General features: G+C 45.4%; 1 pseudogene; it reads left to right on the top strand.

Moving 5' to 3' along the window:
• Positions 1–2,310: 2,310 nt before the first annotated feature.
• LOC115665599 (protein SRG1-like) lies at positions 2,311–11,952 on the top strand (annotated as a pseudogene).
• Positions 11,953–12,820: the final 868 nt, after the last annotated feature.

The raw sequence follows: 12,820 nt of genomic DNA, 5'->3' as shown, positions 1-12,820 counted from the left end.
GTATGTGATCACGTGTGAATTTATTACCGCATTTTTATGTATGGAAGTTGCAGTAATTTATTGTGTGAGCATGAACCACGTTTGCATTTGGCTAAATGCTGAGATATAAATGAGTTGTGTATTTGTTGTGCTCGTGTGATCACATAAAGGAACCTGTTACCCAGCGAGAGTCTGGGGATGCAATGTGTGACATTGTGCGAAAAGTGAGTGCAATATGTGACATTGTGCATAAGAGAATAGCACATCATATACCCTGTTGCATTGGTTAAATTCAAAGATAAATAATTGGCTTGAGTAGTTGGTGTGCCTGCATTGTCACATGAAAGTCCATCTAGGCGGGGGTTCTAGACGATGCCCGGCGGGGGTTCGGATGCCGTCTAGACGGGGGTTCTAGACGATGCCGTGTCGCGGTTGAGGCTGGACTGATGCTCCTTATGGAATGCCGTCTGGGCGGGGGTTCCAGATGTTGCCGTGCCCGACGGAGCGGGACGATGCCCGGTTATGCCGGAAGACACCGGCGGGGGTTCGGTTGTGGCCCTGAGTGGTCGTTTAATAATCTGGACTATTATGAGTGCAACGTGCATGGATGAATGCATTGTACCTGAAAGTGATAATTATATGTGTTTGGATTATTAAATTGATGTTGTGCCTGCTTATGCACTATGATATGTCTCTAATTTATGCAATCATGTGATCTTATTATATGCTCATTGGAGAGATTGCGGAGTTATGATGGTTAGTGAGGGCCAACCTGATGCGAGTAACGCAAGTTGTGCCATGGCTCTGTGAGGTCGTAGTAATCGGAACTCGTGTGAAAGAGTATGTTGCATTGCGCCTTATTATGAGATGAAATTGTGAGGCACGGTATGGGATGAGCCAAAACGGTTTCACTTCATAATCAAGACTCGTGTGGATACCTTGTACATGAGAATTACTGAGCGTGTTCTGATTGTATTGTATACGTGTTGCATTATGATTGCACATGTTGGTTTATTATATGTAGGGCGTGTATGTGTGCCAAGGCAAGGTAAGAATGCCTGCGATTGTTTAATGGCACGTTTGTTTATGATGGGTTGGGTAAACTGCTTGTGTTTATAGTTAAGGCAAAGTAGGGGTTGCTTTGTTATTGATCTGCCATCAATAGGTTGCTACATGTTTAGGAGCGCTCGAGGCGAGTTGACTTCCTAACCGAGGCTTAGGTCGTTAACTTACTGAGATTTATCTCATTCGTTGTTGTTAACCATTTTTCAAGTGCTCAGGTATGAGTATGCGTTGCGTTCCATGGGAACCTGCTGTTTTGAGAGGGAACACCTTTTGAGGTTGCCCTCATAAATAGAGGAGCTAGGTTAACCCCCTACCTTTTGTGGTTGTAATTGGAAAGGTCCGCGTAGTGGACTTGTAATATGTTAACCCGATGTATTGCTAATGATGTTGTATATATTGAGGTGTGTTTTCCTGACTATCCCTAATGTTGTGATTGGGTGGATTATGATTGCTTTCGCTTGCGTTTAATTGAAAGTTAAAATGAATGGGTTGACAACGCGTCCTGGGACATCGCAATTCCACGACCAAGGAAGGATGTCCACGCTCTCGAGGGTCCGGGGCGTGACATCGTATCTCTCTAGAAGCATTGTCAAACATTACCCCGACAATTATTACAAATGTTGCTATTTTCTAATGTGGCGGCACAGAAATTTCCACACGTACTTAGACTATCTTTTTGTTTTTTTTTTGTCTTTCCTATCTCTAACTCTCCTCACTCTCTAACTTTTGCTTTACATCTAGCAGAGTGTGGGAGTCAAACATCGCATCTGTGATACTAGCATCCTCACGCCCTCCCAATCCTTTTACCAGTAGGGCTGCATGCCTATTGGTTACTTAGATCTTTGTCAGCATCCATTTTAGACTATCTAAGTTGTATAACTACTTTTTTTTTAAGTTATGTTAAGGATAATGACCCAAATAGTCCCTGAACTTTGGCCCAATATGTAATGTGATCCCTGAACTTTTAATTTGTTCAATTTAGTCAATAAATTTTAGCCTAATGTGCAAGGTTGTCTCTAAACTTTTAATTTATTTAATGTGATCCTTGGAATATTCAGAAACGACATTGAACATTTTTTATATAGTTCATGGACTAAGTCGAATATGAATCAAAAGTTCAGAGATCACATTGAATAAATTAAAAGTTCAGAAATTATGTTGTACATTAAGTCAAAATCCATGAATTATTTGTGTCATTTTGCCTTACGATAAAACAACGGTCAATAAAAATACAATAAATTTCTTTTCACAAGTCTTCACATGTACAGTGATTGAAAGTGAAAAGGATACGTGTCAGTTGTCATTAGGGATGGTGGACTACTGAAAAGACAAAGACTTACTGGGACTGGGGACCGTTCCACTCGTTGGACACTTCCTTGTATGAACAGACCCGTTAACAAAAATCCACTTATAAATGTGGCCACCTGATTGAAAAGAATGACCAATCCCTCTAGCTGAAACCTACTCTTTCTCTGTCGTTAGCATACTTCCCTTATCATCAAGAATCAGAAGAAACACATCATCAGCATCTGCGATCTCTCATCCTCCAGGTTGTTATCAATGGAGACACAGGTGAACATATCGGGGAGCTCGCTCATCGTGCCCTGTGTTCAGGACATAGTGAAGGAGAACCTGACCACAGTCCTGAAGAGATACGTCCGCGACGATCAAGAACCTCCTGTGATCACGGATGCCCGTTCTGGCTTGCCTCAAGTCCCCGTGATCAACTTGGGGAGGTTGGTCTCGGAGGACCGTGCGAAGCCGGAGCTCGAGAAGCTGCACCATGCGTGCAAGGACTGGGGTTTCTTTCAGGTACGAATCAACTTTTGCATTTCAAATACAGAGTATTCAGCGAAGTGTCAGAGAAAAATAGGAGTTCATCGTTTGCAAGAGATTTAAATCCACATGACTCCATTTTGGCTCTCAACGTCGTCATATATGTTGATAATGAATGATTCGGATGCATTGCAAGGGATACATAGTTACCGATGAACCCAAGAGGCTGGCAAAGGCGGGCGACCCTCGCCAGTGAGGACAGTTAGATGTACAATTTTTAGCCACCAATTAGTGTAGTCTATGGGATTCATATGAAATTAACCTCCTATCAAATCTAAGATTCTGCTTGATCAGCCACTGTGCATCCTGATTTTATTGGGTTAAGAAAGTGGAATTTTTCTGTGCCATCTTGCCCTGTTTCACTAGAACACATAAGTCATTGAAAATTTCCAACGGAAGAAGAAATGTGGGAACTTTAGATGAACTTGGAGAAGTGAGTTCCTCGGTTGTCTCTGTTCTAGAGAATGCTAATAACACAAATTTACCTATTGCAACTTTCTTGATTTACGTTGGAATTGAGATCTCTCGATCACTCGTCGTCAGGAGATCAGAGCTTTCACTGTCTTGATCTCAAAGAAAAGCCTGTTCTGGGTGGATCATGAATGATAGTTCTGTGTTAACAATTGTTCAGCTGATAAATCATGATGTGAGCCCAAAGCTGATAGAGAAAGTGGAGAAGGGGACCGAAGAGCTGTTCAACATGCCAATGGAAGAGAAGAAAAAGTTTTGGCAGAGAGATGGCGAATCGGATGGCTTTGGACAGGCCTTTGTGGCTGAGAAAATATTAGGTGAGTTTAACACTCCACGTAGGATTTACAGAAAACCACTCACAAATTGACACGTGGCAATCGGGGGCCCACGTGTCAGCGAAAAAACTTGTCTCTCTCCTCTCTCTCACGCGCTCTGCTCTCCATCTCTCTGCAACCCCGCGCTCAACCCCCTCTCTCTCTAACACCTTCGCTCCTGCCCGATGCACGACTAGCTCTGCTCTTTCTAGTCGCCATCGCCTCCGATCCATCTCCGGCGACAACTTCCCAAGATATTCAACCTCCGGGGACTCCGGAATCGTGGTCAACGCGCCGGACTTGTCGTACCCAACGTAAAACCCATCGTCCTCGCCGACGACGGGCGAATACGGACCGGCGACGCCGAACGCCGGGGTAGAGCTCGTCTTCGGCTTGAAGACCGAACGCAGCAACTGTCACGCCCCGAACCCCATCGAGCACGCGACACACTTCTCTGGTCGAATCATGCGACGTCCCAGGGTATCGCCGACCCAATTTCAATTCCTCAGAGATTTATATCGACCAGCGGAAACCACAAATACCCGGACAAATAGAACTGGGGTGATCAGGGAGAATAAACATATTCATTGCTCATCCAAACTTATATAATATTCACAATTTACAAACCACCATATACACAAGCACACCGAGCTTCTACACTATTAACCACCGACATCAAAAGGATCGATAGCCTGGGTTTCCCTATCACCAAAAATGGAACACCTCAAAAAAAAACTATTCCCAACCCCTAGACCTAGCCCCTACGCCCTCTGCTTGGCGTCTACTCTGAGTCAGATTCCTCGCCCTCTGAATTTGAATCCCCCTGGACTGTCTGCTCCTCCGAGGACTCAGGCTCGGCCTCAACCTCGATCGGGTGATTTATGTCACCCGACTCCGCTGGAACCTCGTCCCGCTCCTCCGAGTCGGACTCCTCATCAGACCCGTACTCTGGTACAAATTTGGGGTCAATCCACTGCTCATACGGGGGTATATACTCCGGTTCTCCTTCAGGCTCAGCAGGTTCATCCTCGGGTTCTGCCTCGGGCTCTTCCTCTTCCTGTTCTTCCTCTGGGATCGCCTCGAGATCTACGTCCATTGGATCGTACCCCGCCTGCGATTCCTCAGGTTCTGGTTCATGCTCGGCCTCCGAGGGCTCAGGAGCTGCAGGCGATTATTGCAATCCAGACTGCGCCAGACTAGTCTCCACACTAGTCAACTCGCCATCAGGAGGAGGTATAGCAGACGAGTCCCAGTCCCCAACTCCATCAAAGGGGACGTCAAATCCACGAACGGGACTAAACTCGCCTATCCCATCTCGAAAGAACCAAGCCGTGTACGAGTTGGCTTGCAAGAGGGGTAGTCCTACGTCTACCCAAACTACCGTCGTATGCTTAACACAGGTCATATTATCATCTATAGGAAACTCTACAACATTGTGGTCGGTGTGCACCGGTACTCCAAAACGCTCAGGTGGCGGCGGCGGAGGATTCATTGCTCAGGCCGGGGTTCTGAAATTATTGGTTGAAACAACCATGAAAATACATCTCAGCAAGCACACACCCTAAACCCCACCTAGGCTATCACGTACCTCCAGACAATCATGACAAACAATCACACTCAGCTATTACATCGCAGGCACACAATCAATGCTTACCTGGACCTTTCCAGCGTGCAACCTGCACGTTAGTCACAATAGCACTATTCCACTCACATGCATGTTCTAATTACATTTCATGCATTCGTTCCAATCTCATCACATCTTTTCCACACCACTCGCCAGTGACCCGCGTAATGATACCGCCTCAGGTTCACTGCGACCAACTCATTCTCAACTCGCCAGTGACCCGCATAATGATACCGCCTCAGGTACACTGCGACTAACTTATAACAACACTTCAAGGCCCGCATAATGGTACCGCCTCAGGCTCAACACCCACCACCTACGACACAACCCGCGTAATGGTACCGCCTCAGGTTGGTCGTCCTCCGGTAATACCGGGCATCGTCCCGCGTAGTCGTACCGCCTCAGGGCGGACAAATATCCCTGCGTAATGATACCGCCTCAGGGATTTCCACAATCACGCATACTACACCACACACAATTTCTTGCTTAATCACATGCTCAACACCCACTTGCCAATAAGTTGGTCAATCACACGTGGCCCGTGCACGCATCAATTCACACACATCTCATGCTCAATAAGCATCCAACACGGCTAATTGACAATTAATTCAATTCGGCCCACGCGTGCATATAACAGTACAAAACCCAGTCATTCAATCCACCACTCAAGAAACATACATGGCCACTCACGAGCCCACAATCACAGCCACATTACAAACACACAATCAACATACAAATTGCCATTCTTCCACATCCAAATTACGGCAAATCAATTCCAACCCTTCACGATATTTTCACACAATTAATCGCCGAATCCAAATACCCAATTTACACACCGTACAACACATCACAGCACGCATTTCAGCCACTCACAGCCCGCTTTTGGCCTCTAATTTTCCACCAAAATCTCCCAAATTCATTCCTTAGGCTCGCTAATCAATTCCGCCCCTAAAGCTATACTAACACGCGTCTAATTAAACCCGATCCCACCTCAAATTTGTCCGTCGATACCCGAAGTCCTAAATAAAGTTTAGGGCGTGACTTACCAAACTCTAGACTAACTCGGCTAGAGCAAAAAACGGGCAGCGGTCAACGGTGAGCGGCGGCGAGCGGCTCGGCGGTGGCGACGGAGAACAGTGGCTCGGCGACGGACGGCGGCGGTGACGACGGCTTCCTTGGCCGTGGATCACGGCCACGAGAGAGGGAGAGAGAGGGACAGCGGCGTGAGGGTGGTGGTGGTGGTGCGGTACGGCGGTGGCACGGCGGCGGTTGGGCGGACGGCGGTGGCGCGGCCGAGAGGGAGGGGCGGTCGGCGGTGAGGGGGAGAGAGAGATTGAGCCGAGAGAGAGAGTAAGAGAATGAGGAGAGAGAGAGGATTTTGGTCTAAATAGTCAAGACCAATAATTGAGGGGCCAAAATGACCATCTTGCCCTTGTCTCACAAATCAAATCGACGGTCGAGATTCGATCTTATCTTGAGATCGACGGCCGAGATCGAATCTTTCCCAAAAATATCCAAGGGCAATTTGGGAATTTCATAAAATTCCAAGGGCAAAATTGTCCAACTCAAAAATTAGGGCAAAATGACCAAAATGCCCTTCCCCTTTAATACTTGCTCTTTATAAACCTCCAAGGGTAAAATGGTCACTTTTCCATTTTCTTGCCGAAATTGAATCTTTCTGAAGGATCCGGGAAAATCCAAAGCTGTATGTTCCAACCACAACGTCGTCCTAACGTCCCGTCGTGACTTCTTAATTTTCCGATACCCAATTTAGGCTCTAATTAATAATTGAATTTTATTTAACGTAACTCGAGCGTTTCTCAAACTAATGGGCGGCTTTTGGGAAAATTCGCATATTCGACCCGTGACTGATAATAAATCGAGTCACGTGCAAGTTCATTCGGTTCGTGACGACTTCGGTTGTCATGTAATCGCGAGGTTCGATCACTAGTTTCGTCGGGCACGATCGTTCGGTATAGGTTTTGGATCATTTATCAATTCATTTCGTGGTCCAGCGGAATCACCCGCGATCCACTACTATGATAGTGGCGAACTGACCCCTGGCTATCCTTGGATCGGCCTACAGTGGCTCAAAATGTCACCTCGACGATTTTATGGTCGAAAATCAATTCACAATCGAATTTTCTTTAGTCGCACGAATTTAAATCCCTAATTAGCCTTTCCGTAATGGTTAGTATCCCAGGAATGATCAGTTCCGGGCGAGAACTAACTACGAGTACGTTCATAAAACCAAGCATCTCATAAATCCCAAATGGGAAAATTTCAGGATGTCACAGCAGCTTCTGTATCGACCACGAGATTCGGGAGTGCGTCTTCGCCGTCGTCGAGGTCGCCGGTTGCGGCCGCGGAGGAAGAGGCGAAAGGCGCGGCGGTCGGGGAGATGTGTGACATTCCGAATTTCGGCCCATAGTTGGGATTTATAAAACGTGTAATTCGTCAGTGTGCTTATAGTAAAATCTCGCCCGGGAACTGATCACTCTCGGTTATTGTTTTTAAAATTGAGATTTCGCTAGAATCGCGCTCGATCGAATTTGGCCGTTATTTAGAGCCCAAACTTTGGTGTCGAATTTCTCGGAGTTTCGGGACGAATTTAATTGGACGGTGTCGATATTATTGTGGCCAGCCTCGAGATTGCCCGGGATATGTGAAAAGTGGATTTTTTTCCGGGTGCGGATTTGGACTAGTAGACCTCCCTCTGGGTTTATTTTATTTAGTGTCTTTTTAGCATTTTCTTTAATTTGAAATCTGGAATTTTCGTGGCTCTAGGATCTTGACTTGCTCACCAAGATCAAATGTGAGCCCTAGGATGGGTCAAAAGAGGTTTGACTTGCTCTCTCTCTCTCTCTTCTTATTCCCGGAGCTCTCTCTCTCTCCCTCATTGTAATCGGCCGAAGCTCCAAGCACCATCACCTCCGCCTTGCTTCTCCGGTTCCGACGCCACCAAACTCGCCGCCTGAATCGCCGGCCACCCACCCGTCCGACCGCCGGAGTGCGCACTGTTCACAAAAGCCTGAACTAGCCCAGAAACCAACTGGAAAACACCCATTTTCCCCTCTTTCTCTCTCTCTTTAGGCCTCAATCCTGGTACCCCGACCACCACCATCTTGTGTTCGTTTCAACCATCCCAGCCTGGTCGCCGGAAAGTCGCCGGAGATTCCCGTCCAGCCCTGTTCACCGCCGGAGCTCAGTTTGCCTGTTCACCGGTTTTCTTGCTTAAACCCTTGGTAAGTGACTTCCTAATCCTTGGTTAGGCTAGTGGGTTACTAATGGCATGTCTAGGGATGGGTTAGGGGCTGTGGATAGTTGGTTTAGTGGTTGTATAAGGTTGATTTGCTTAATGGTGCAAGTTTAATGATTCTCGGATTTCTGGTTCTTACTGTACCTCTGCGCCTTGTTATTTTTTTGGTGATCATTGTGGGCCGAATCTGAGGAAGTGTTCTTCATGGAATTTGTTCCCAACATCTTGAGGTATAACATAATTTAAATTCAGAATTTTTGGAAGTTTTTTGGGGTCATTCGGAGGTCGGCTTTCGGACCGTCTCAGGGCTGCCGGAGTTACTGTTCACCCGACCTTCGGGTCTGTTCAAATTTTTATAAATTTTTCCAGACCCATTTTCAAAATACTTCCTTCACAAAAATTGTTGAGAACATTTGTGACTATGACATATAAACATTTCAGAGCTTTCCAAAGTGATTTGGGTACTGGATGAGATGCATTTTTATGGTCAGGCGGCCTGACCGGATGGGTTGATTTTTGTCTGACTTCAAGTAACAAAAATATGTGTTGACAGTTGGAACTGGGTTTCGAGTTCTTCACATAAAATGTTTATCAAGATATTTTATGCAACATATCAAAATTTCAGAATTTTTGGAGTTTATTTAATATTTATTTCAAATGAATTTCTATCACTGCGCAACTGCCCAGTTTGGACCCGAATTTGTATATTCTCGATTTTTCTCTCTCTCGAGAATTATTCGGTGTTATTGTGACGTTGTGGATGAATTTGATGTTTGAATGTGGCCAATTGAATGTCGAGTTTGTGGGTTGGTGTGGCGTGTCGTGAATTGAATTGAGTTGTGAATGTGGATCGCTTGGTGCAATTGGCGTGAAATTGATTGAATTGAATGGCGTGTGTATGCCTGTCAATTACAAGCCCGGATTGATCGAAGGGCTACGGACTTGGGACGTGTTGACGGCGGTCCGTGTGAAGGCATGAATGGCCGATGTGCCAAATGGATGCGGGCTTGAGACGTGTTGACGGTGGCCCGTTAAAGGTGTGTTGGACCGGGACGTGTTTACGTCGGTCATTAGAATTAAGCCCGGATTGATCGGAGGGCTACGGACTTGGGACGTGTTGACGGCGGTCCGTGTGAAAGCATGAATGGCCGGTGTGCCAAGTGGGCCTGAGGCGCAGTGGCGCGGGCAGTGAGAATGGACCTGAGGCGCAGTGGCGCGGGTCGTGAGAAAGAATTTCGTCCATGCATGCGATTTGAGTGCGATTGAATTGACTGGTTGAGCGTGTGGTTGAATTGGCTGGTTGGATGTGTGGTTGAGTTAATTGGGTTGATTGAGTGCAAGTGTGATTGGTGTTTGAGCGATTGTGATATGCTATCAAATTACTATTATTGTATTATCACGTTGTGACTAAAGTGTAGAGTCGGCATGGGCTTGATGACAAGGTAAGTACAATGATGCGAATTTTATATGTTATGGGGTAGATTGCATGTACGACTTGTCTGGGTACGCATTGGCCTAGGTGGGGTTTAGGGTGTTGCTTATTGAGACTCGTTCTCATGGTTATTATATAACCACTTTCAGATCCGCGACCGTGATCGATTCGGAGATGCCGCCAGAGTACCACATGGATTGAAGGATAGATCAAATTACCCTGTCTTTTGAGTACCTTTTTGTAGAGGAGATAAGCTTGTCAACCATTGCCCCCTTTTTAAAATTGTGGTTTGAAATTGGTAGCCTAGGTTATCGTTTTGTAATAGTGACTGTTTTATAATGTTATGCAATTATTGTTTCATGCTATCCTTTTGTCATCATGTTTGTTGTCTGGGTTATTTTATTTCGCTTCCGCTTGCGTAGTTCGTTTGGGTCGGCGACGCGTCCTGGAACGTCGTGTTCAATATGACCATCAAGGGGTGTCGCGAGCCCGTTGGGGTTCGGGGCGTGACAAGATGAGGCATGGATAGGGAGTGGGCGGAGATGGCGGAGTCAAGCTTGAAGGACTGTTTTTTTTTGTTAGAAAGCTTGAAGGACTTGAGTTCAAAGGAGAGATAAATTGAAGAAGCTCGTCAGAACATGAGCGAAGGTGTTAGAGAGAGAGAGGGTGTTGAGCGCGGGGTTGCAGAGAGATGGAGAGCAGAGCGCGTGAGAGAGAGGAGAGAGACAAGTTTTTCCCCTGACATGTGGGCCCTGATTGCCATGTGTCAATTTGTGGGTGGTTTTCTGCAAATCCTACGTGGAGTGTTAAACTCACCTAATATTTTCTCGCCTTTGTGCTCTCGGAAGACCAAAAGCAACACGCATAAAAAACACCATAAAACTTTTGTGTGACACTTGTGCCATGTGGGTGAACATGCATAAAATAGGAGATCACTTGATTAGGTGAATGATACTGCGTCAGCATCACACCCGATGTAATCGCTACATGAACAACTTTCTTGTTGTTGAGGGTATAGTGCGTGGCATGTTCCAAGATATCTTCTTATTGCCTAAAGAATGAAATTATCCACATGCTAGAGACGATCTGGACACCTACTCGAAGGAAATGCAAACTCTAACGATAAAGCTCCTCTACCTCATGGCGAAGGCCTTAGGAATGGAGGCGAAGGACCTTGAAGGGATGTTTGAAGGCGGGTTGCAAGGGAGGAGGATGAACTATTACCCACCATGTCCACAACCCGAGCTTGTAATAGGCCTCAACTCTCACTCCGATGCCGATGCGATCACCATTCTTCTCCAGGTCAATGAAATGGAGGGCCTCCAGATAAGGAAAGATGGGAAGTGGGTTCCTGTGAAACCTCTCCCTGGTGCTTTCATTATCAATGTTGGAGACATCGTTGAGGTAATAGTATTGCAACATCAACTTCCACATTTGACCATACTCATGATAATTCATTGTCTAATACTCAAGGCCTTCCCTTCATTGGCTTATAGCAGATTATAACAAATGGGATTTACCAGAGCATCGAGCATCGGTGAATGCAGTGAAGGAAAGGGTCTCCATTGCAACCTTCTTCAGTCCAAGAATGGATGCTGAGATATGTCCCGCGCCAAGCCTCATCACCCCAGAGACCCCAGCATTGTTCAGGAGGATAACAGCGGCAGAACATCTGAGGGGCTATCTAACGAGCAAGCTGCAGGGCAAAGCTTATCTCGACGCCATGAGGGTTCGGCACGAGGGAGCCTAGAAGAGCTGAATTGAATCTACTGAGCATGAATGTTAAAATGGTGAATGATCATGAAACCAGATTATATAACATGGGTTTTGGATCTTAGGGAGGCCCTTTATGGGGAAGGCAATAATGAGTTCAAAATCATTTTGTCGTTGTCATCTCTTGCTCGTCTGAACTATCAAACAGCCTTGTAAAATCCATGGCATTGACTTTCTGTTACATCCTTCTCTTGATCAAGTGATCAGTGCACATCCTCCTAACCACCTAACCAAGGCCAAATCGAAATATATGAGACTATGGCTCGCATCTTACCTTGGCGGATCAGGTAATGTGTATCCATTGATTCAAAATAATCGTAGACCGATAGAGAAGGCCACCCGAGACATAAGATATATGGAATAGCATTGTCTAAGTACACGCACATTAACATGTTTTCCATGAATAATTCAGATGAGCTCATAGTTTGGCTTAATTTCATAAATATTGGTAAAAATCATGCTCTTGTATACAAGATTCTAAAGGCCTTAGTCTCTCATTTACATGGGCCAAGAAGTAGAAAAATCAATGGCGTTGTGAAGTGAGAAAAGCTTGAAAATAGCTCCTTGCTGACCAACAGAGCATCCAATCCTGACAAACCACAAGACGTAAAAAAGTCAAAATTTATCTTAGACCATTCACTAGTTATGTCTCTATTATAAGGATTTGTGAATCGGATGCCATCGCCAGCATCAGATGTTGGAAGACTTACCTGGAGTCCGTATAGGACTCAGTGTTCAATAAAGAGCTGGATCCAAAGAAAATTATCCCTCTTTTTTGGGGGAGAGCTGCAAATTGCAATCTGCCACATTATAGAAAAACACTAGTTTCATTTACAAAACCTAGATTTCCATTCAATAGATATACGTTTCACAATGATTGGAAGACAATAATATTGTTTTGTAAACTTGATTTACAAATGAAGAGAGAGATTCGTGTAAGATTCAAAATATAGCTATCTCACTTATGACTAGACACATCATTTCATAAATCAATTTCCTAAAATTAGAGATTATAGTATGCATGATGATATGTTTTATGAGATTAGACATTTTTTGTGGGTTGGAAA

This window comes from Syzygium oleosum, unplaced genomic scaffold, assembly GCF_021117445.2.
Source record: "Syzygium oleosum isolate NSW1041296 unplaced genomic scaffold, Sole_v2.1 Sole_v2.01, whole genome shotgun sequence".
Lineage (NCBI taxonomy): Eukaryota > Viridiplantae > Streptophyta > Magnoliopsida > Myrtales > Myrtaceae > Syzygium > Syzygium oleosum.
This window is presented reverse-complemented; position numbering and strand designations above follow the sequence as displayed.